Source organism: Ascaphus truei, chromosome 17 (assembly GCF_040206685.1).
Source record: "Ascaphus truei isolate aAscTru1 chromosome 17, aAscTru1.hap1, whole genome shotgun sequence".
NCBI lineage: Eukaryota > Metazoa > Chordata > Amphibia > Anura > Ascaphidae > Ascaphus > Ascaphus truei.
The window spans coordinates 42,655,669-42,679,456 of NC_134499.1; the positions used below are offsets into that span (position 1 = coordinate 42,655,669).

General features: G+C 43.9%; 1 long non-coding RNA gene across 2 annotated transcripts in view; it reads right to left on the bottom strand.

Moving 5' to 3' along the window:
* Positions 1-461: 461 nt before the first annotated feature.
* Positions 462-23,788, bottom strand: part of LOC142468511 (uncharacterized) — a 47,202-nt gene continuing 23,875 nt past the window's right edge. For both annotated transcript variants that reach the window (XR_012788677.1, XR_012788678.1), the window contains exon 3: positions 462-688. This is a non-coding gene — a long non-coding RNA (uncharacterized LOC142468511). The remainder of the gene's footprint in view (positions 689-23,788) is intronic.

A 23,788-nucleotide genomic window follows, 5' to 3' on the forward strand; every position in this document is an offset into this window, starting at 1 on the left:
GTGTGAGCAATGAGCAGTGAGTGTGTAGTGTGGCAGTGTGAGCAATGAGCAGTGTGTGTGCAGCGAGTGTGTGCAGTGTGTGCAGTGTGCAAAAAAACTGACTCAGATTTCTCCCTGGATCAACATTCTTCCCATGTTTACTTATTTGGTATCTCTCTGTATAACTTTCCTTTCAAGAAAAAAATGTTCCTTGCACTTTTTCTAATTCCATAATGTATTTTTTTGGGAGTTGTGCCCAAAACGTTACTCCTTATTCAAGGTGTGGTCTTCCTAATGCTTTATTCAGTGGCATAATGATGCGTTCTTCCCTTCCATTCATACCCCGTTTAATGTAAGATAATATCTAACATTGAGGATATTGTGAATAATTATCACTGCCACCTATAAGTCAGAGTAATTCTACAGGTCGTACGGTGTTTGTTACCAATTTATTTTCACTTTTAATATTTAATTTCTCTGAAATGGTTTAAGCGAATTGTCTGAAAATTGTGTACAGGTCACAAAATAATACATGTAATGTGTTGTATCAAGATTTAAGGCGATGATATGTATCGTTTAATATTTTTTATCAGTTCAAAAAACTAAATAATTATTCCAAGATGGGAGCGGCACCGATTTGGATGAAACTTCTGGCAGATCTAAGTTAGGATGGCAGAAAGGAACCAACAAAATGTCATCAGAATTGGGCCTGTGGAGAGAGAACACACGAATGAAATACAATAAATCGTACCAGATTATGTCATCAAAATTGTACCAGACTAGGAAAAGGCTATATTTCACACCGCGTTGTGGGATGAGACAGTAAATATTGCTTTCATTATGTGTGCATGGTCCGTGTTCTGCTTTATCTGAAACTTCACAAGCCGGTTCTAAACCCAATCAGCAACTTTTAGCAAGAAAATAAAGTATATAAATCAATATTCTCAACTTTCTGAATTGGGAAAAATCATAATGTGTTCTCTATTCGTCAGCGCAACACAATAAGTTAAATACAATTTCTCGTCCCCATTTTTGTTTTGTTTCAACATTTATTTATTATTTATTTATTTATAAAATGTTTTACCAGGAAGTAATACATTGAGAGTTACCTCTCGTTTTCAAGTATGTCCTGGGCACAGAGTTAAACAAATAGTACATGGTTACAAATACAGTTACATAAATGAACAGGGTATACATTATATACAAGACATTGCGTGCACAGTTACAGATAATATATATTATGAGCGTATGAAACAGTTACAGTTATTTGTAGTAATAATAAGTATACTCAATCAATGGATTATATTATTATGGTTTCCAGTAACCAGGACACACTATGAGGATGTCGCTGCAATCGAGTATTGCAATCCACCACCATTACCCACCCCCATCACCCACCCCCATCACCCACCCCCATCACCCACCCCCATCACCCACCACCACCATTACCCACCCCCATCACCCACCCCCATCACCCACCACCCCCATCACCCCCCACCACCATCACCCAACCCCATCACCCACCCCCATCACCCACCACCATCACCCACCACCCCCATCACCCACCCCCATCACCCACTCCCATCACCCACCACCACCACCACGCACCACCCCCATCACCCAACCCCATCACCCGCCCCCATCACCCATCACCCCATCACCCACCACCACCATCACCTGCCCCCATCACCCGCCCCCATCACCCACCACCCACCACCACCATCACATGCCCCCATCACCCAACCCCATCACTCACCCCAATCACCCAACCCCATCACCCACCCCCATCACCCACCCCCACCACCCACCACCACCATCACCCACCCCCATCACCCAACCCTATCACCCACCACCCCCATCACCCACCCCCATCACCCACCACCCAACCCCACCACCCAACCCCTATCACCCACCCCTATCACCCACCACCCCCATCACCCACCCCCATCACCCACCACCCACCCCCATCACCCAACCCCATCACCCACCACCCCCATCACCCACCCCCATCACCCACCACCCCCATCACCCACCACCCCCATCACCCACCACCATCACCCACCCCCATCACCCACCACCCCCATCACCCACCCCCATCACCCACATTACAGAGTGGTTGTTTGCATGAATAATTGTCACAGAGGAATATAATCTGCTTTCACATAAGGATGTGGTTCAGCTCCTAAGGGATAATGAGACATCTGAGTTCATAAACCTTTGTGTATTACAATTATTGCACAATGACACAAGCACAACTTGCACGCTCATCATTACTTGCAATTATTAAGAACTCCAGTGAAGCTGCGATATGTTTAGATCATTTCTGTGCTGTTCAATTTATCTGGCTGCCAATGACTTAGAAATGTATGCACAAGTAATTAATAAACACTACAATCCCTTCAAATAGCTAGCCAAATAATAACCACATGAATGACAAATAGTTTTTATTAGGATAGGCTGCCAGTAGTACTACTATGCATAGAATACATTACCATTTATCACACCATTATCTCCATACAATGCTTCCACGGCCATTAGGGATCCAGGAAATGAGCACACAGTCTCACCTAATGTGTGGTTGCAAAGCCAGTATAACCATCCTCACACTGAGGATGTGAGTAGGTCTGTGAGTAGGTTACTAGCTCTGCACTTCTTTAACCCATGCTGTGCTGAAAAGCTGTGTAATACGCAGGCGTAAGCTTATAGAGGTCCATGTTAAAATGGATTTGAAGCAATAGGTGACACTTTGTGCTCATTTGCATGTTATTTACCAGAATCCCTAGCTGTAGTGGAAGCAGTGTATGCTAGGACAGGTGAGCGCAAACTGAGGGGCGTGAGATTCTCTATGGGGGGCCCGGGGGTTACAGAGGACCCGCGTTCTTCCCGAAGTTATTTAAATGAAGTGCCACGGAAGCGGTGAAGGCCTCTGTAACTCTCTCTTACCTTGGTTCAGGTGGCTTCTGGTGATGCGTCGCCATGGTAACACCGCGGGTCATGTGCCGTCGTGTTGCCATGGCAACGTGATGTCCTGTCGCCAGAACACCTGAGCCGAGGTAAGGAGGGGTAGGGCGCAAGGAGTGGGTGACTGCTGGCAGGGGGGGGGGGTGCAGGGGAAAAGATTGCACCCGCTGTGCTAGGAGATAAGGGGGAAGCGCAGGTTGCAGACGTGTCTGAGGCGTGTAACTGTGCTCACTAGTGAGATTTGTATTTGCCATTTACTACACAGATGCCATGAAGGTGATAATAACAATGGACAGGTTTGCAGGTTTAAAATCTAAAGTTTGAAGTTGGTTCAGATGTTCAGCTATGCCAGATCTGAGCCACACCCCAGGAAAGGCTCATCCATTAATTGCTGTAATAAACTGGAAGAATATTTGGGGTCGCAAACAAAAAAGCACAAAGCAAAACAGTTTGATATTCATAAATTGAAATAAATGTCTCCGCCCTTGCCCGGTTCTAGGGAGATTACATCGGTATGATAGAGATATATATATATATATATATATATATATATATATATATATCTATATATATAACACGATACTGAAATAGCGCCTAATTGTCATACATATTTTGGAAGTTAAAGCTTTCCAACACTAATAATCCACTAGTGTAACTAGTACTGCCTGGTGAAGAGATAACACATCCTTTAGAAACCAATTTATAAGCTGTTAGGTCACAAATACTGCTGCAATCAATACATGTAGTTATATTATATAAGATAATGCCAATAACAATATAAGCTATATTACAAATAATACAAAATTACTAAAATAATTTAAAAACTCTGTGCAAAAAATATTATTTAAAAAAAAATATATATATATATATAGAACAATATAATTAGTCCCAATTGTAAGAGTCCTCCGGAGCCTGAACTCAGGAATCACCACTTCCCAAAGATACCTACAAACACAAAAAGAAGAACAGGCGCAGTCCTTCTGTATCACTGGTACACAATGTATTGGGCTGGACAGGTAAACGAAGATCTCATGCAGTGATCTTCTCATCACCTGCCTGATTACAGCTACCCCTGTGAGTGAGCTACTTTTACCTGTCCATGCAGTGATCGTCTCATCACCTGCCTGATTACAGCTACCCCTGAGAGTGAGCTACTTTACCTGTCCATGCAGTGATCTTCTCATCACCTGCCTGATTGCAGCTACCCCTGTGAGTGAGCTACTTTACCTGTCCATGCAGTGATCGTCTCATCACCTGCCTGATTACAGCTACCCCTGAGAGTGAGCTACTTTACCTGTCCATGCAGTGATCTTCTCATCACCTGCCTGATTGCAGCTACCCCTGTGAGTGAGCTACTTTACCTGTCCATGCAGTGATCTTCTCATCACCTGCCTGATTGCAGCTACCCCTGTGAGTGAGCTACTTTACCTGTCCATGCAGTGATCTTCTCATCACCTGCCTGATTGCAGCTACCCCTGTGAGTGAGCTACTTTTACCTGTCCATGCAGTGATCTTCTCATCACCTGCCTGATTGCAGCTACCCCTGTGAGTGAGCTACTTTACCTGTCCATGCAGTGATCGTCTCATCACCTGCCCGATTGCAGCTACCCCTGTGAGTGAGCTACTTTACCTGTCCATGCAGTGATCGTCTCATCACCTGCCTGATTGCAGCTACCCCTGTGAGTGAGCTACTTTTACCTGTCCAGCCCAATACATTGTGTATCAGTGATACACTAGGAGTGCGCCTGTTCGTTTTGTATGTGGGAATATATATATATATATAACTAATCCGCATGGGTTACGTTACCCTGGCCCAGGGGCTGGACTCAGGCAGCTGGGCGATGAGGTAGCAAGGTTCTGGAATAATGGGCGCCCGGAACTTTTGTCAACAGTCTTGTTCAGGTCCCCCGGCACAGGGACCGCACACCGCACTTTATACAACGTTGTACTGTTCCTTTATTTCTTTATGGCTGTCGATACGTTACGCGCTTCCATGAATGCGCACACCTAACACTCAGAGGGAGGTATATCTCTTTGTTGCTTAACTGTTTTGAGACCCGGGCCCCACTTATTTTCTGTTTGGGATACCCCTCTGTATTATCCCGGTAATGCTAGTCCCTTTGTGATTCTTAGCGGGTCCTCTACATGTGACCCCAATACCTTGTTTTGGTACAGAAAATGCCACTTCCCTGTAGCCAGAGCTGTTAATGCAGATCTGCAGTTAGAGCCAATCCACCGGCACCATGGAGTCCTCTTTACAGGCACTCTAGGTGTGGTACAGGTACCGAAGTTATTAGTAGTAGTTACAATAGTAAACAGTTATTAGCATACACTGTGTGCGTGTCTTATTATTGTGGTTCCTGTAAGAGGACCATCCCACTCAGGTGGGAACCCTTACAGGTGGAGGCGCTGTGTACGACGAATCAGGTAACCCCAGGCTCCCAGTGGCGGAGGTTCAGGTCTTCTGTGAGCCTATCAGGTAACGCACCACACCAGGTAACATAAGTGTAGATTTCCCCACATGGTCCCCATCTGCGATAGGGGGGGGGGGGAGGTGTTACATTTGGAGGCCGCTGCTGAGATCTCAGACCTGGGGTGCCCTGTCCTATTTTTCATGCAAATTGTCCAATTTACTTTTCCACTATGTGGGTGCCCTCAAGGCAGGAGGTCCACGCATGGGCCACAAAACTTAGCCCGACCCCGAACTGCCTGGTCGTTGTGGGCGGAGTTCCTGCATGCGCATTCGCGTCAGACATCCAGGCGCATGTTCGCAAACTCCCTGGACTGGCACAAGCATGGGTCATAGGGCGAAAGTATGATTCCCTTTGTCAATGGAGTGCCATGATAATAAAGGTAGGCCATGCAATATGTGAGGAAGACGGTCCCCAATTCCTAACTCTGCCTGAGGGTCCGACCAATGGGTGCCCAATTATCAATCCTGACCTAGAAGTTTCTTTGGCTCCCGCATCCGGGGAGGCTAATAATGAGTCCCATTCAAAATGGCGTCTCCCACCAAGTCAGGAGAGCGCACGTGCTAATGGCGGCCAAGCTGCACCACAATGCGTTACAGTAAACTGCCCGGGCCCGGAACCAGAGCCCCAACCCCGTGACGTCAGTGAGTCTCAGTCCACAACTTCTGTTCCCCAGCAGGGAGGGACAGGATGCAGCGAACCGCACCCTCAGTTATACAGAGGTTGGCGAGTAAAAGGAGTGAACGCACCCTATCTTTTGTGCCCGTGCTTACAAAAGGAGTTGAATAAGTATGGCGGTATGGACTTTGACCCTTATCACCTACCAGTAGAACTTCTGGTGGCAAAAGTGGACAGGCAGGGGTGCGTACGATGTTTCTGCAGCAAATGTGATTTTCCAGATAGAGAACTGACTTGGGGACCCAAGAGTGCTTGCTGCGGAGCACAGTTCCTGCAACACATGCTGCTGCGGCCCACGGAAACCGCAGAGAAAGATGCGACAGACCCCTCTACTGGGTCGGTCAATGCTGCCAATCTACCTACCTCAAGAGCAGAGGTTTTGGAGGGCCCGTGCGCCCTAACAGCGGTTCCAGACTCAACTCTCGAATCGGTTTCAGATTCGGTTCCAATGACGGAACCACAGATGTTCGAACCAACGAAGGGTAAGGCGTCCCTACCCCCATTCTCTTCTACTGACAACAGTATCCAATCAGCCGTGGTGATGCACCTGCCGGCAGACCACTCAAGTGAAGTTGAGGACAACGGGCTGATTGCCCCACCTACTGCAGACTCTGCTGTGGGCCCGTGGGCCCTACTGTGGCCGGTCAGGCCTACAACGATGGTACCATCGGTCACAGGCTTGGGATCAGTACCTCCCAATGACGACAGGGGTAAGTTGACTGCCCCAGGGGTGTCGGGTGTGAGCTCCCTGGTGATCGTGGAGCATGGTGGCTCCAAAGGTAGGGTCAACCGGGCGATGGGCTCACCCTGTCATCGCGTCCTGGTGGAGGTGTCCCCCCTAGAATATCTCTGCAGACCAGAGAGCAGATTTGACCCCATCAAGATATCCAGTACAGCGGCCATGCGCGGTGCTTACTCCTACCAGAGGAAGCTTCAAGCTCTTTCGTCCCAAGACATGGACCTGCCCGTAGATATTGTGATGTCCCCAGAAGACGTCGCCACTCAAGAGATTATTGGAGTGAACCAAGACTGTGCTGAGACCGCTCTGGTAATTATTGCCTCCTTCATGCGCACTATGGAGCGCTTCATTCACTATGTGGTGGACCGAGGCAAGGGGCGAGACCCCCTGGCCTGTATCATCCATGCTGCGGATGGCCGGGCAAATGTCTGGCGCCAAGATCCCTTACTATTCCTTCTACCAGGGGGAGGAGAGGGTTTGGGATTAGAGACTGTATCCCCCGATCATGAGCTCCAAAAGACTCCCAGGAGTCAGTCACTCAATCAGTCAGGGGTACCCCACTACGAGACTCAGCTGGCCTCGGGTATCAACGTGATGATGTTGGGTACCGTTGATCAAGTGCATGTGATTTGCTGTATAACTTATGCAATGCATTTTTCATTATATAAATCTCTGTTATATGTCTGCTACCCAAGGGGATTGTCACATGCTGCGGCTTAGTCAATAGGGCGGCTGCATTTGCAATTAAGGCCAATTAGGAAACCCTATGAGGACAGTGGGGGTCAGGCTGCGGTATAGGAAACCCTATGAGGACAGTGGGGGTCAGGCTGCGGTATAGGAAACCCTATGAGGACAGTGACGGTCAGGCTGTGGTATAGGAAACCCTATGAGGACAGTGGTACTCAGGCTGCGGTGGGGGCAACCCTATGCGACCCTGGTAATTTGCATCTCTCTCCCACAAATTTATGTTCCCCGTTACCTCACTACGCTTTCTTCTCCAACCCCTGACCTTGGCCTGTCTCCTGACCATCGCTACCCGCCTGTTAGCTGTTCCAGCAGCTGGACTTCAGGCCTGCAGCCTCGGCCCTTGGCGGTGAGTGATGGAGTAGCATCACTTAGTAAATATAGCCCTTAATATCTGTTAACAAGCTTTAAAAATAAGGCTGACTACAATTACACAATGTCATGCATAAAATTAAGAATATTTGTATTTAAAGAGCATGTGCCTCATTAATAACAAAAGATCAAACATAACAAACTTGTTCCTGATCCTCAGCACTGTGTAGTAGATCAGTAATTACAACTGTGGGAGTCAGAAGTTACTGTTTTACTCAAATGTTTAACACACTTTGGAGTAAAAGATTAATTAATTTAGCACTAATTAATCAGATCAGTACTTAAAGTTTATCTACTGCAGGTAATAAGCTATCTAGGAGCTGAGCAGCTCCCTTACCCATATAATGTACCCCCTGCAATAGAACTGACTGGTTCTGCCTCTGGTCAGCTATTGGTCAGTTTATGAACTCCTGCATTGGTTGGACTCGAAGCTGCAACTTAACACGATCTAGTTCCTGTAACAGGATATTTTCCATTGGAAATACGTGTGTATTCTGGATGCTCAGCATAGATCTTGTGCCGTGCTATTCATTTCATTGGCCTGGGCTATTCTCTGCTTTTACCTGCTCTTTGGTACCTTTGCATTATTGCTTAATTATATTATAACCCAGGCTACTCGTGTTTCTGTTTGCTACTTGGAACTGGTACTGGTACTGGTTCTGCTGCCTGAATATTACAACCCAAATATGAAAAACAGCAAAGAAGAAAAAGAGACAGCAAGTGGAGGTATAAAGGGCAGAGCGGATATTCTAAGCCAAACTAAGGGAATGAAGCAAACACAATTTAATTCAAAAATATCAAATGTAATTGTCCAAATAAATACAACTAGAAAATATCTCATTGCGATAGTTTATTTATTTATAAAATATTTTACCAGGAAGTAATACATTGAGGTTACCTCTCGTTTTCAAGTATGTCCTGGGCATAGAGTTAAGACAAATAATACATGGTTACAGTTTTTGGGTGCACGGTAAGAGAAGGAGGAGCGGCCGGATACTTTGTTGAGCCTTGGAACCATGAACAGTGTTTTGGAGTCTGATCTCAGGTGATAGGTGCTGCATGTGGTAGGGGTGAGGAGCTTGTTCAGGTAGCTGGGTAGCTTGCCCAGAAAGTATTTAAAGACAAGACAGGAAAGGTGAACTTTGCGTCTAGACTCGAGTGATGACCAATCTAGTTCTTTGAGCATTTCGCAGTGATGTGTTGTAGTTGCATTGGAGAACAAAACGGCATATTGAGCTGTAGAGGGTGTCATGTTTGCTATAATGTCCAATAGCACGTAACAAAACATTAAATAGTGATGTCACTCCTACCTATTACAGGTACAAAAGTCGCTGCATGGTCTTCAAACAAAGATATCCAGTTTATTAGCGAGTTTATGAGAGTTTATGAGCGAGTTTATTAGCGACTTTATGAGGCCCTTGCACACGCACTCTGCGGAATAGCTGCAAAGCTAAAAGAAAAAATCTAGTATTCAACAATTTGAAAAGCCTGTGAGAGGCTGAAATGAGTATTTGATTGTCCACACTGCTGATTTATGATTCATTACATCAGCTAAGCCCTCATTTAAATCTTGAATTGTTCCCAGACATGATGATGCTAAGATGAGTGCAGAGAAGAGCCACCAAATTAATAAAGGGGATGGACATTCTAACTTATGAGGAGAAGCTAGCTAAATTAGATTTATTTACATTAGAAAAGAGGCGTCTAAGAGGGGATATGATAACTATATACAAATATATTCAGGGACAATACAAGGAGCTTTCAAAAGAACTATTCATCCCACGGGCAGTACAAAGGACTCGGGGCCATCCCTTAAGGTTGTAGGAAAGGAAATTTCACCAGCAACAAAGGAAAGGGTTCTTTACAATAAGGGCAGTTAAAATGTGGAATTCATTACCCATGGAGACTGTGATGGCAGATACAATAGATTTGTTCAAAAAAAGGTTGAACATCTTTTTAGATGGGAAAGGTATACAGGGATATACCAAATAAGTATACATGGGAAGGATGTTGATCCAGTGATTAATCCAATTGCCAATTCTTGGAGTCAGGAAGGAATTAATTTTTCCCCTTAATGGGGTTTTTTGTTTGCCTTCCTCTGGATCAATAAGTAAGTATAGATATAGGATACAGTATAGGATAAAGTATCTGTTGTCTAAATTTAGCATAGGTTGAACTTGATGAACCTATGTCTTTTTTCAACCTCATCTACTATGTATGTAACTATGTAACTATGTATGTAACTATGTAAGATCTCTGCACTTTAAGTGGATTTAAGTGGATAAGTATCCTTCAAAAGAGTGGAACTTTGTTGGCGACATTCAGAGTGGAAGACTGCACCAATCAGCCCAGTATATGCTGTGATGGCCGCGGAGCGGATGCTGTTGCTGTGAATACCACTGTCTGTCCATATGACCCAGGGTGGTCTGAATGCTCACCACAAAGACACTTATGTAAGTGGAATACTTTGTGTTTTTAATATTAAAAGCAGTATTATACTATTTTGCTTTTCTCCTGTGTGTGTGGATTTCCCTTCCTTTCCTATGGAATAATATCGGTGTTGATCTGGAGCATGTATCTGGATAAATAAAGTTGGTAACTTCTAACAACCACAACGCCCTAATATCACGTTGTACATGTGAGTGCAAATTTTATAGAGTTTTCAACATTGACCACCTTGTTGTAATTGACAATATTGCACTATTTGGTGCCTTCATTTCCTCTCTTCTACGTCCTGATGAGATTTGCACAATGACACAAGCACAACTTGCACGCTCATCATTACTTGCAATTATTAAGAACTCCAGTGAAGCTGCGATATGTTTAGATCATTTCTGTGCTGTTCAATTTATCTGGCTGCCAATGACTTAGAAATGTATGCACAAGTAATTAATAAACACTACAATCCCTTCAAATAGCTAGCCAAATAATAACCACATGAATGACAAATAGTTTTTATTAGGATAGGCTGCCAGTAGTACTACTATGCATAGAATACATTACCATTTATCACACCATTATCTCCATACAATGCTTCCACGGCCATTAGGGATCCAGGAAATGAGCACACAGTCTCAACTAATGTGTGGTTGCAAAGCCAGTATAACCATCCTCACACTGAGGATGTGAGTAGGTCTGTGAGTAGGTTACTAGCTCTGCACTTCTTTAACCCATGCTGTGCTGAAAAGCTGTGTAATACGCAGGCGTAAGCTTATAGAGGTCCATGTTAAAATGGATTTGAAGCAATAGGTGACACTTTGTGCTCATTTGCATGTTATTTCCCAGAATCCCTAGCTGTAGTGGAAGCAGTGTATGCTAGGACAGGTGAGCGCAAACTGAGGGGCGTGAGATTCTCTATGGGGGGCCCGGGGGTTACAGAGGACCCGCGTTCTTCCCGAAGTTATTTAAATGAAGTGCCACGGAAGCGGTGAAGGCCTCTGTAACTCTCTCTTACCTTGGTTCAGGTGGCTTCTGGTGATGCGTCGCCATGGTAACACCGCGGGTCATGTGCCGTCGTGTTGCCATGGCAACGTGACGTCCTGTCGCCAGAACGCCTGAGCCGAGGTAAGGAGGGGTAGGGCGCAAGGAGTGGGTGACTGCTGGCAGGGGGGGGGGGTGCAGGGGAAAAGATTGCACCCGCTGTGCTAGGAGATAAGGGGGAAGCGCAGGTTGCAGACGTGTCTGAGGCGTGTGACTGTGCTCACTAGTGAGATTTGTATTTGCCATTTACTACACAGATGCCATGAAGGTGATAATAACAATGGACAGGTTTGCAGGTTTAAAATCTAAAGTTTGAAGTTGGTTCAGATGTTCAGCTATGCCAGATCTGAGCCACACCCCAGGAAAGGCTCATCCATTAATTGCTGTAATAAACTGGAAGAATATTTGGGGTCGCAAACAAAAAAGCACAAAGCAAAACAGTTTGATATTCATAAATTGAAATAAATGTCTCCGCCCTTGCCCGGTTCTAGGGAGATTACATCGGTATGATAGAGATATATATATATATATATATATATATATATATATATATATATATATAACACGATACTGAAATAGCGCCTAATTGTCATACATATTTTGGAAGTTAAAGCTTTCCAACACTAATAATCCACTAGTGTAACTAGTACTGCCTGGTGAAGAGATAACACATCCTTTAGAAACCAATTTATAAGCTGTTAGGTCACAAATACTGCTGCAATCAATACATGTAGTTATATTATATAAGATAATGCCAATAACAATATAAGCTATATTACAAATAATACAAAATTACTAAAATAATTTAAAAACTCTGTGCAAAAAATATTATTTAAAAAAAAAAATATATATATATATATAGAACAATATAATTAGTCCCAATTGTAAGAGTCCTCCGGAGCCTGAACTCAGGAATCACCACTTCCCAAAGATACCTACAAACACAAAAAGAAGAACAGGCGCAGTCCTTCTGTATCACTGGTACACAATGTATTGGGCTGGACAGGTAAACGAAGATCTCATGCAGTGATCTTCTCATCACCTGCCTGATTGCAGCTACCCCTGTGAGTGAGCTACTTTTACCTGTCCATGCAGTGATCTTCTCATCACCTGCCTGATTACAGCTACCCCTGTGAGTGAGCTACTTTTACCTGTCCATGCAGTGATCTTCTCATCACCTGCCTGATTACAGCTACCAATGTGAGTGAGCTACTTTTACCTGTCCATGCAGTGATCTTCTCATCACCTGCCTGATTGCAGCTACCCCTGTGAGTGAGCTACTTTACCTGTCCATGCAGTGATCTTCTCATCACCTGCCTGATTGCAGCTACCCCTGTGAGTGAGCTACTTTACCTGTCCATGCAGTGATCGTCTCATCACCTGCCTGATTACAGCTACCCCTGTGAGTGAGCTACTTTTACCTGTCCATGCAGTGATCTTCTCATCACCTGCCTGATTGCAGCTACCCCTGTGAGTGAGCTACTTTACCTGTCCATGCAGTGATCGTCTCATCACCTGCCTGATTGCAGCTACCCCTGTGAGTGAGCTACTTTACCTGTCCATGCAGTGATCGTCTCATCACCTGCCTGATTACAGCTACCCCTGTGAGTGAGCTACTTTTACCTGTCCATGCAGTGATCTTCTCATCACCTGCCTGATTGCAGCTACCCCTGAGAGTGAGCTACTTTACCTGTCCATGCAGTGATCTTCTCATCACCTGCCTGATTGCAGCTACCCCTGTGAGTGAGCTACTTTACCTGTCCATGCAGTGATCGTCTCATCACCTGCCTGATTACAGCTACCCCTGTGAGTGAGCTACTTTACCTGTCCATGCAGTGATCTTCTCATCACCTGCCTGATTGCAGCTACCCCTGTGAGTGAGCTACTTTACCTGTCCATGCAGTGATCGTCTCATCACCTGCCTGATTGCAGCTACCCCTGTGAGTGAGCTACTTTACCTGTCCATGCAGTGATCGTCTCATCACCTGCCTGATTGCAGCTACCCCTGTGAGTGAGCTACTTTACCTGTCCATGCAGTGATCGTCTCATCACCTGCCTGATTGCAGCTACCCCTGTGAGTGAGCTACTTTTACCTGTCCAGCCCAATACATTGTGTATCAGTGATACACTAGGAGTGCGCCTGTTCGTTTTGTATGTGGGAATATATATATATATAACTAATCCGCATGGGTTACGTTACCCTGGCCCAGGGGCTGGACTCAGGCAGCTGGGCGATGAGGTAGCAAGGTTCTGGAATAATGGGCGCCCGGAACTTTTGTCAACAGTCTTGTTCAGGTCCCCCGGCACAGGGACCGCACACCGCACTTTATACAACGTTGTACTGTTCCTTTATTTCTTTATGGCTGTCGATACGTTACGCGCTTCCATGAATGCGCACACCTAACACTCAGAGGGAGGTATATCTCTTTGTTGCTTAACTGTTTTGAGACCCGGGCCCCACTTATTTTCTGTTTGGGATACCCCTCTGTATTATCCCGGTAATGCTAGTCCCATTGTGATTCTTAGCGGGTCCTCTACATGTGACCCCAATACCTTGTTTTGGTACAGAAAATGCCACTTCCCTGTAGCCGGAGCTGTTAATGCAGATCTGCAGTTAGAGCCGATCCACCGGCACCATGGAGTCCTCTTTACAGGCACTCTAGGTGTGGTACAGGTACCGAAGTTATTAGTAGTAGTTACAATAGTAAACAGTTATTAGCATACACTGTGTGCGTGTCTTATTATTGTGGTTCCTGTAAGAGGACCATCCCACTCAGGTGGGAACCCTTACAGGTGGAGGCGCTGTGTACGACGAATCAGGTAACCCCAGGCTCCCAGTGGCGGAGGTTCAGGTCTTCTGTGAGCCTATCAGGTAACGCACCACACCAGGTAACATAAGTGTAGATTTCCCCACATGGTCCCCATCTGCGATAGGGGGGGGGGGAGGTGTTACATTTGGAGGCCGCTGCTGAGATCTCAGACCTGGGGTGCCCTGTCCTATTTTTCATGCAAATTGTCCAATTTACTTTTCCACTATGTGGGTGCCCTCAAGGCAGGAGGTCCACGCATGGGCCACAAAACTTAGCCCGACCCCGAACTGCCTGGTCGTTGTGGGCGGAGTTCCTGCATGCGCATTCGCATCAGACATCCAGGCGCATGTTCGCAAACTCCCTGGACTGGCACAAGCATATGTCATAGGTCGAAAGTATGATTCCCTTTGTCAATGGAGTGCCATGATAATAAAGGTAGGCCATGCAATATGTGAGGAAGACGGTCCCCAATTCCTAACTTTGCCTGAGGGTCCGACCAATGGGTGCCCAATTATCAATCCTGACCTAGAAGTTTCTTTGGCTCCCGCATCCGGGGAGGCTAATAATGAGTCCCATTCAAAATGGCGTCTCCCACCAAGTCAGGAGAGCGCACGTGCTAATGGTGGCCAAGCTGCACCACAATGCGTTACAGTAAACTGCCCGGGCCCGGAACCAGAGCCCCAACCCCGTGACGTCAGTGAGTCTCAGTCCACAACTTCTGTTCCCCAGCAGGGAGGGACAGGATGCAGCGAACCGCACCCTCAGTTATACAGAGGTTGGCGAGTAAAAGGAGTGAACGCACCCTATCTTTTGTGCCCGTGCTTACAAAAGGAGTTGAATAAGTATGGCGGTATGGACTTTGACCCTTATCACCTACCAGTAGAACTTCTGGTGGCAAAAGTGGACAGGCAGGGGTGCGTACGATGTTTCTGCAGCAAATGTGATTTTCCAGATAGAGAACTGACTTGGGGACCCAAGAGTGCTTGCAGCGGAGCACAGTTCCTGCAACACATGCTGCTGCGGCCCACGGAAACCGCAGAGAAAGATGCGACAGACCCCTCTACTGGGTCGGTCAATGCTGCCAATCTACCTACCTCAAGAGCAGAGGTTTTGGAGGGCCCGTGCGCCCTAACAGCGGTTCCAGACTCAACTCTCGAATCGGTTTCAGATTCGGTTCCAATGACGGAACCACAGATGTTCGAACCAACGAAGGGTAAGGCGTCCCTACCCCCATTCTCTTCTACTGACAACAGTATCCAATCAGCCGTGGTGATGCACCTGCCGGCAGACCACTCAAGTGAAGTTGAGGACAACGGGCTGATTGCCCCACCTACTGCAGACTCTGCTGTGGGCCCGTGGGCCCTACTGTGGCCGGTCAGGCCTACAACGATGGTACCATCGGTCACAGGCTTGGGATCAGTACCTCCCAATGACGACAGGGGTAAGTTGACTGCCCCAGGGGTGTCGGGTGTGAGCTCCCTGGTGATCGTGGAGCATGGTGGCTCCAAAGGTAGGGTCAACCGGGCGATGGGCTCACCCTGTCATCGCGTCCTGGTGGAGGTGTCCCCCCTAGAATATCTCTGCAGACCAGAGAGCAGATTTGACCCCATCAAGATATCCAGTACAGCGGCCATGCGCGGTGCTTACTCCTACCAGAGGAAGCTTCAAGCTCTTTCGTCCCAAGACATGGACCTGCCCGTAGATATTGTGATGTCCCCAGAAGACGTCGCCGCTCAAGAGATTATTGGAGTGAACCAAGACTGTGCTGAGACCGCTCTGGTAATTATTGCCTCCTTCATGCGCACTATGGAGCGCTTCATTCACTATGTGGTGGACCGAGGCAAGGGGCGAGACCCCCTGGCCTGTATCATCCATGCTGCGGATGGCCGGGCAAATGTCTGGCGCCAAGATCCCTTACTATTCCTTCTACCAGGGGGAGGAGAGGGTTTGGGATTAGAGACTGTATCCCCCGATCATGAGCTCCAAAAGACTCCCAGGAGTCAGTCACTCAATCAGTCAGGGGTACCCCACTACGAGACTCAGCTGGCCTCGGGTATCAACGTGATGATGTTGGGTACCGTTGATCAAGTGCATGTGATTTGCTGTATAACTTATGCAATGCATTTTTCATTATATAAATCTCTGTTATATGTCTGCTACCCAAGGGGATTGTCACATGCTGCGGCTTAGTTAATAGGGCGGCTGCATTTGCAATTAAGGCCAATTAGGAAACCCTATGAGGACAGTGGGGGTCAGGCTGCGGTATAGGAAACCCTATGAGGACAGTGGGGGTCAGGCTGCGGTATAGGAAACCCTATGAGGACAGTGACGGTCAGGCTGTGGTATAGGAAACCCTATGAGGACAGTGGTACTCAGGCTGCGGTGGGGGCAACCCTATGCGACCCTGGTAATTTGCATCTCTCTCCCACAAATTTATGTTCCCCGTTACCTCACTACGCTTTCTTCTCCAACCCCTGACCTTGGCCTGTCTCCTGACCATCGCTACCCGCCTGTTAGCTGTTCCAGCAGCTGGACTTCAGGCCTGCAGCCTCGGCCCTTGGCGGTGAGTGATGGAGTAGCATCACTTAGTAAATATAGCCCTTAATATCTGTTAACAAGCTTTAAAAATAAGGCTGACTACAATTACACAATGTCATGCATAAAATTAAGAATATTTGTATTTAAAGAGCATGTGCCTCATTAATAACAAAAGATCAAACATAACAAACTTGTTCCTGATCCTCAGCACTGTGTAGTAGATCAGTAATTACAACTGTGGGAGTCAGAAGTTACTGTTTTACTCAAATGTTTAACACACTTTGGAGTAAAAGATTAATTAATTTAGCACTAATTAATCAGATCAGTACTTAAAGTTTATCTACTGCAGGTAATAAGCTATCTAGGAGCTGAGCAGCTCCCTTACCCATATAATGTACCCCCTGCAATAGAACTGACTGGTTCTGCCTCTGGTCAGCTATTGGTCAGTTTATGAACTCCTGCATTGGTTGGACTCGAAGCTGCAACTTAACACGATCTAGTTCCTGTAACAGGATATTTTCCATTGGAAATACGTGTGTATTCTGGATGCTCAGCATAGATCTTGTGCCGTGCTATTCATTTCATTGGCCTGGGCTATTCTCTGCTTTTACCTGCTCTTTGGTACCTTTGCATTATTGCTTAATTATATTATAACCCAGGCTACTCGTGCTTCTGTTTGCTACTTGGAACTGGTACTGGTACTGGTTCTGCTGCCTGAATATTACAACCCAAATATGAAAAACAGCAAAGAAGAAAAAGAGACAGCAAGTGGAGGTATAAAGGGCAGAGCGGATATTCTAAGCCAAACTAAGGGAATGAAGCAAACACAATTTAATTCAAAAATATCAAATGTAATTGTCCAAATAAATACAACTAGAAAATATCTCATTGCGATAGTTTATTTATTTATAAAATATTTTACCAGGAAGTAATACATTGAGGTTACCTCTCGTTTTCAAGTATGTCCTGGGCACAGAGTTAAGACAAATAATACATGGTTACAGTTTTGGGGTGCACGGTAAGAGGAGGAGCGGCCGGATACTTTGTTGAGCCTTGGAACCATGAACAGTCTTTTGGAGTCTGATCTCAGGTGATAGGTGCTGCATGTGGTAGGGGTGAGGAGCTTGTTCAGGTAGCTGGGTAGCTTGCCCAGAAAGTATTTGAAGACAAGACAGGAAAGGTGAACTTTGCGTCTAGACTCGAGTGATGACCAATCTAGTTCTTTGAGCATTTCGCAGTGATGTGTTGTAGTTGCATTGGAGAACAAAACGGCATATTGAGCTGTAGAGGGTGTCATGTTTGCTATAATGTCCAATAGCACGTAACAAAACATTAAATAGTGATGTCACTCCTACCTATTACAGGTACAAAAGTCGCTGCATGGTCTTCAAACAAAGATATCCAGTTTATTAGCGAGTTTATGAGAGTTTATGAGCGAGTTTATTAGCGACTTTATGAGGCCCTTGCACACGCGCTCTGCGGAATAGCTGCAAAGCTAAAAGAAAAAATCTAGTATTCAACAATTTGAAAAGCCTGTGAGAGGCTGAAATGAGTATTTGATTGTCCACACTGCTGATTTATGATTCATTACATCAGCTAAGCCCTCATTTAAATCTTGAATTGTTCCCAGACATGATGATGCTAAGATGAGTGCAGAGAAGAGCCACCAAATTAATAAAGGGGGTGGACATTCTAACTTATGAGGAGAAGCTAGCTAAATTAGATTTATTTACATTAGAAAAGAGGCGTCTAAGAGGGGATATGATAACTATATACAAATATATTCAGGGACAATACAAGGAGCTTTCAAAAGAACTATTCATCCCACGGGCAGTACAAAGGACTCGGGGCATCCCTTAAGGTTGGAGGAAAGGAAATTTCACCAGCAACAAAGGAAAGGGTTCTTTACAGTAAGGGCAGTTAAAATGTGGAATTCATTACCCATGGAGACAGTGATGGCAGATACAATAGATTTGTTCAAAAAAAAGGTTGGACATCTTTTTAGATGGGAAAGGTATACAGGGATATACCAAATAAGTATACATGGGAAGGATGTTGATCCAGGGATTAATCCGATTGCCAATTCTTGGAGTCAGGAAGGAATTAATTTTTCCCCTTAATGGGGTTTTTTTGTTTGCCTTCCTCTGGATCAATAAGTAAGTATAGATATAGGATAAAGTATCTGTTGTCTAAATTTAGCATAGGTTGAACTTGATGAACCTATGTCTTTTTTCAACCTCATTTACTATGTATGTAACTATGTAACTATGTATGTAACTATGTAAGATCTCTGCACTTTAAGTGGATAAGTATCCTTCAAAAGAGTGGAACTTTGCTGGTGACATTCAGAGTGGAGGACTGCACCAATCAGCCCAGTGCATGCTGTGACGGCCGCGGAGCGGATGCTGTTGCTGTGAAGAGTATTGTCTGTCCATATGACCCAGGGTGGTCTGAATGCTCACCACAAAGACACTTATGTAAGTGGAATACTTTGTGTTTTTAATATTAAAAGCAATATTATACTATTTTGCTTTTCTCCTGTGTGTGTGGATTTCCCTTCCTTTCCTATGGAATAATATCGGTGTTGATCTGGAGCATGTATCTGGATAAATAAAGTTGGTAACTTCTAACAACCACAACGCCCTAATATCACGTTGTACATGTGAGTGCAAATTTTAATGAGTTTTCAACATTGACCACATTGTTGTAATTGACAATATTGCACTATTTGGTGCCTTCATTTCCTCTCTTCTATGTCCTGATGAGATTTGCGCACCGGTTTTCTTTGTCGATAAGTATCCTTCAATTGACCTTGTATTGGAGTAGCACTAGTGTGGACTGTGCAGACAATACAGTATGTGCATACAGTACTGTATATAGTGCTTTGTTATGTATCGCTAGGATTCTTTAAGGTCTTTTTATACTACAGTACTATATGAATGGATTTTTTTATGTGTGTATAATAGGTAGGAGTGACATCACTATTTAATGTATTGTTACGTGCTATTGGACATTATCGCAATGAGATATTTTCTAGTTGTATTTATTTGGACAATTACATGATATTTTTAAATTAATTTTAGTTTGCTTCATTCATTTATTTTGCTTAGAATGTCCGCTGTGCCCTATAAATCTCTACTTGCTGTTTCTTTTTCTTCTTTGCTGTTTTTCATATTTGGTTTGGCAGTAAGAGCACTCCCTATATTATAAGCGTTTAGATCAGCCGATTTATTTACTTCGAGCTGATTTATATTTTAATTTTACTTTTGTTTTAGTTTTTTTTGTGTGTTTAATTGTTACAAATATTGCATCCTGATATTAGCATTTCTGGCTATTGGGGTTCACTTTTAGTCCAGAAACTCTTCTACCGTCTATGTCCAAACATTTTCTCTCACAGACTCTCATTATCATGGACTGAAAAGCTACATCATTCGCTTGTTTATTAAACTGTAGCATTAAAGAACATTATATACAGTACTGTATGTGCGTTGGACCTGTTATCCAATATACTCACTTGAGGTACACACTGCTGGCTCTAAGGCTGTGCAGAGGGGTGAAAGATTACCATATACTGCAGGATATGGCATGTTTATCCAAGGATTTGAGGCTTCCTGGGCAACAAGCAAGTATGTTGAATCTGCATAACTTATAATATAGTCCAGGAATTTGTGAATAGATAATATCTTAAATGTGTAGTGTCAAGATTGTCATGTAATCTTATACAGGGGATATACTGTACCATATCTGATGAGCAAGGCTAAATAAAGGGACTGTTCCTAAGCAAACATCTAAAGATGTTATTGTGTTACTATTCAATATAACAGACAAAACAGGTAACATTTTAGCAATTTCAGTTTTTAAACCGCTTTTGAAATATTAGGATTCATTATAAAACAATAGCTTATGATTATGATTTCCTTGTGTTATTTTGCCATTTCCAAAGGACCAGTCATCCGGTCTGATCCCAGTGCAAACAGTACTGTAATAAGTATTATTTCAAGTATTGTAAATTCAACAGAGTCCCATACACTGTATAGAGTACTCTGTAAGTGAGCCAATCACCAATATATTAGAAGATGCACTGTTTCCAGGCTTTGGTAAAATGATCAGGTTATGTTCTCATGTTATAGGGCCAAAATATGTTTCAAGGAAATAAATAATGCTAAATTAGTTTAAATTCTCATAATGAGTTGTGGGAGGAATAAAGTAAAATCATCTGGTCTTTCTCTTGGAAGAAATTGAGCCTTTATCTGCTGTTGGCTGGTCCCATTGACATCAAACAGGATGTTAATACTGTAAAAATGTGTGTTTCCATAATTTGCATGTCTGATGAAAAAACGACTTTAGGTTCACTTACTATATGAGTGCAGAACCCTAGCTTTGTATAAATTATACACAATATATTAATGCGATACAATCTCTGCAATCAAAAATACTGTACTTTTTGGACTGTACAAGTTTTTTTATGGTCTATATAAAGAATCATTGAGTGGGACTGCGTGTTACAATGTAAATGCAGTCAATTTAACTGCAGAAGAATGGATAACTGCCCAGTTTGTAGGTTTCCTCGGATCCCCAGTTTGTAGGTGTCCTCAGATCCCCAGTTTGTAGGTGTCCTCGGATCCCCAGTTTTAGGTTTCCTCGGATCCCCAGTTTGTAGGTTTCCTCGGATCCCCAGTTTGTAGGTTTCCTCGGATCCCCAGTTTGTAGGTTTCCTCGGATCCCCAGTTTGTAGGTTTCCTCGGATCCCCAGTTTGTAGGTTTCCTCGGATCCCCAGTTTGTAGGTTTCCTCGGATCCCCAGTTTGTAGGTTTCCTCGGATCTCCAGTTTATAGCTTTCCTCGGATCCCCAGTTTGTAGGTTTCCTCGGATCCCCAGTTTGTAGGTTTCCTCAGATCTCCTCTTTTTCCAACCTCATCTACTATGTAACTATGAAAACGAGAGGTAACTCTCAATGTGTTACTTCCTGGTAAAACAGTTTTATAAATAAATGTATAAATACAGATGTGGCAGACATTATTGCAGCCGCTGGCGCACTCCAGTAATTGCGCTGGTGCAGTAACACGCAGCAATAACGCCTGCTACATCTGTACATGTTGCTGCCTTTGGGAATATTATATATATTTCTTTTTTTACCTTTATTTGAGAGAAGATGGACCATATAATGAGTTACAGTCTATAAATATTAACTGCCCATCACATGTCTGTCTTTTGCTTCTTAGTGGAGGATTACATGGGCTCTCCCAGCCCTTTGTACAAAGAAGACTTGACATTCCTTTGCTAATGTTGTGAACTATAAATGACCATTAAGAAGCAAACTCCTGCATCTGTTTATTTTCAGGTCATGGCCGCATGTCTGTCTGAACGAGCTCCCAGAATTCCCTTCGTCTGTCCATTGCAGGCCAATAACTAGAAAGAGAAATAACTCAACACGACAGCGGGTCTTCCAGTCTGATCTGGCTTACACCAATTTAATAATTCAACATGTTAATAATTCTAGTAGTCAGGATAACACAGTGAGGTTAAACGCTGTTTCAGCATTTTACCATACTTACAGTTCTGTTATTACACGATCCAGAGTAACGGAATAAATTACTTAATTTACTAGGAAATCACCAGTTTCAAATTGTTTCAATAATATATACATCCAATTTCTTACATTTTGATTTTACAACAATATAACCGAACTTTGGTTTATAAAGCATCTATACTTTATAACTTGTTATTTATGCACAATATTGTGCACTGACCCCAAAACTTTTTTATGTAGAATTATCTTCATTAAAACTGATAAACATGAAACCGAGAAGCACGTTTTTTCTATGGCAAGCGCAGGTGACTTATGCGTTCTTAAGAATATACATTTTTAATAGGCTAGTTTGTATTCAAATTCACGAGATACGTACTCACTGAAAGTTGCCTCAATCTCACTTCTGTGAGAGGAAATAGAAGCCATTTTAAAACTGGTAAAACCCCACAAATATACAAGTAGATAATATGTGAACTGCTTTATAAAGTACAGTTTATTGCACCTTTAAATACCACCTAAAAAAACAGCCATTTAGCACTTATAGCTAGATCCGCAAAACAGAGTTAAATTAGGGATGAAAGTGTGATGTTACCAGAAATAAGGGAGGATGCCATGTGCCTTTGAGTTAACACATCTCCTCAGAGCTAATTATAATGAGAAAACTCCAATTATTGACATAGGCTTATGTGACAATAAGTATAATTGCGTTATCTTCCAATAATGTGGAACGCGCCAGCTGGTGAAATAATGTGTTAGCCACGCCCCTTTTTGCACGCAACTAATTCAGATACAATTGTGTCGGCTCTCGCTGGCGCGTTGGGTGTGTCCCGCTACAATGTGCCACTGGGAACAATAACGTCTGCTACACCTGTATGTCTGGGCGTTACTCCCATCCAGACCCTGAAATAGTTTTTTAAGTCCAGCTAAGAAAGAGATGAGAGGGAAATAATGCTGGAAATAACACTATGTTAATTAACTCATGCTTAACTGTGTAATTGGGGCGTTACACCAATCCTGACCTTGTAAAACCCTTTTTTTAGGATGAGGTTGAGAGTACGCCAAGTGAAGGTATAACCTAACTAACGTAGCGCTGAGTCCCTGCGGAAATCTTTTTTTTTTTTTTTACCAGGTGCAATATTAACTCTAATTTACTGGATTTTGATTAGTCCTCCTGGCCCGAGAGTTACGCTAATAGGGGAACACAATCCCACCCGATTAACTTAAAATACACGTTTCATGATGACTTAACCTTGTGACAAGCTCTGTCTTGCTTCCTCCAGTAATTCTTTATTTTCATCCTTATGCAATAACACTGAGATATTTTCTAGTAACCAAAGTCTCACACCCATTGGTGTTAATAATTACATATACTCAGTAATAAAACAAAACATAAGCAAACGTTTTGGTTACTTTGTGTACAAATATGAGATAAAACGACTCGTAAGAGAGAAAAATCCTTCAAAAGAAGTCTCCAGTAATCCAGATT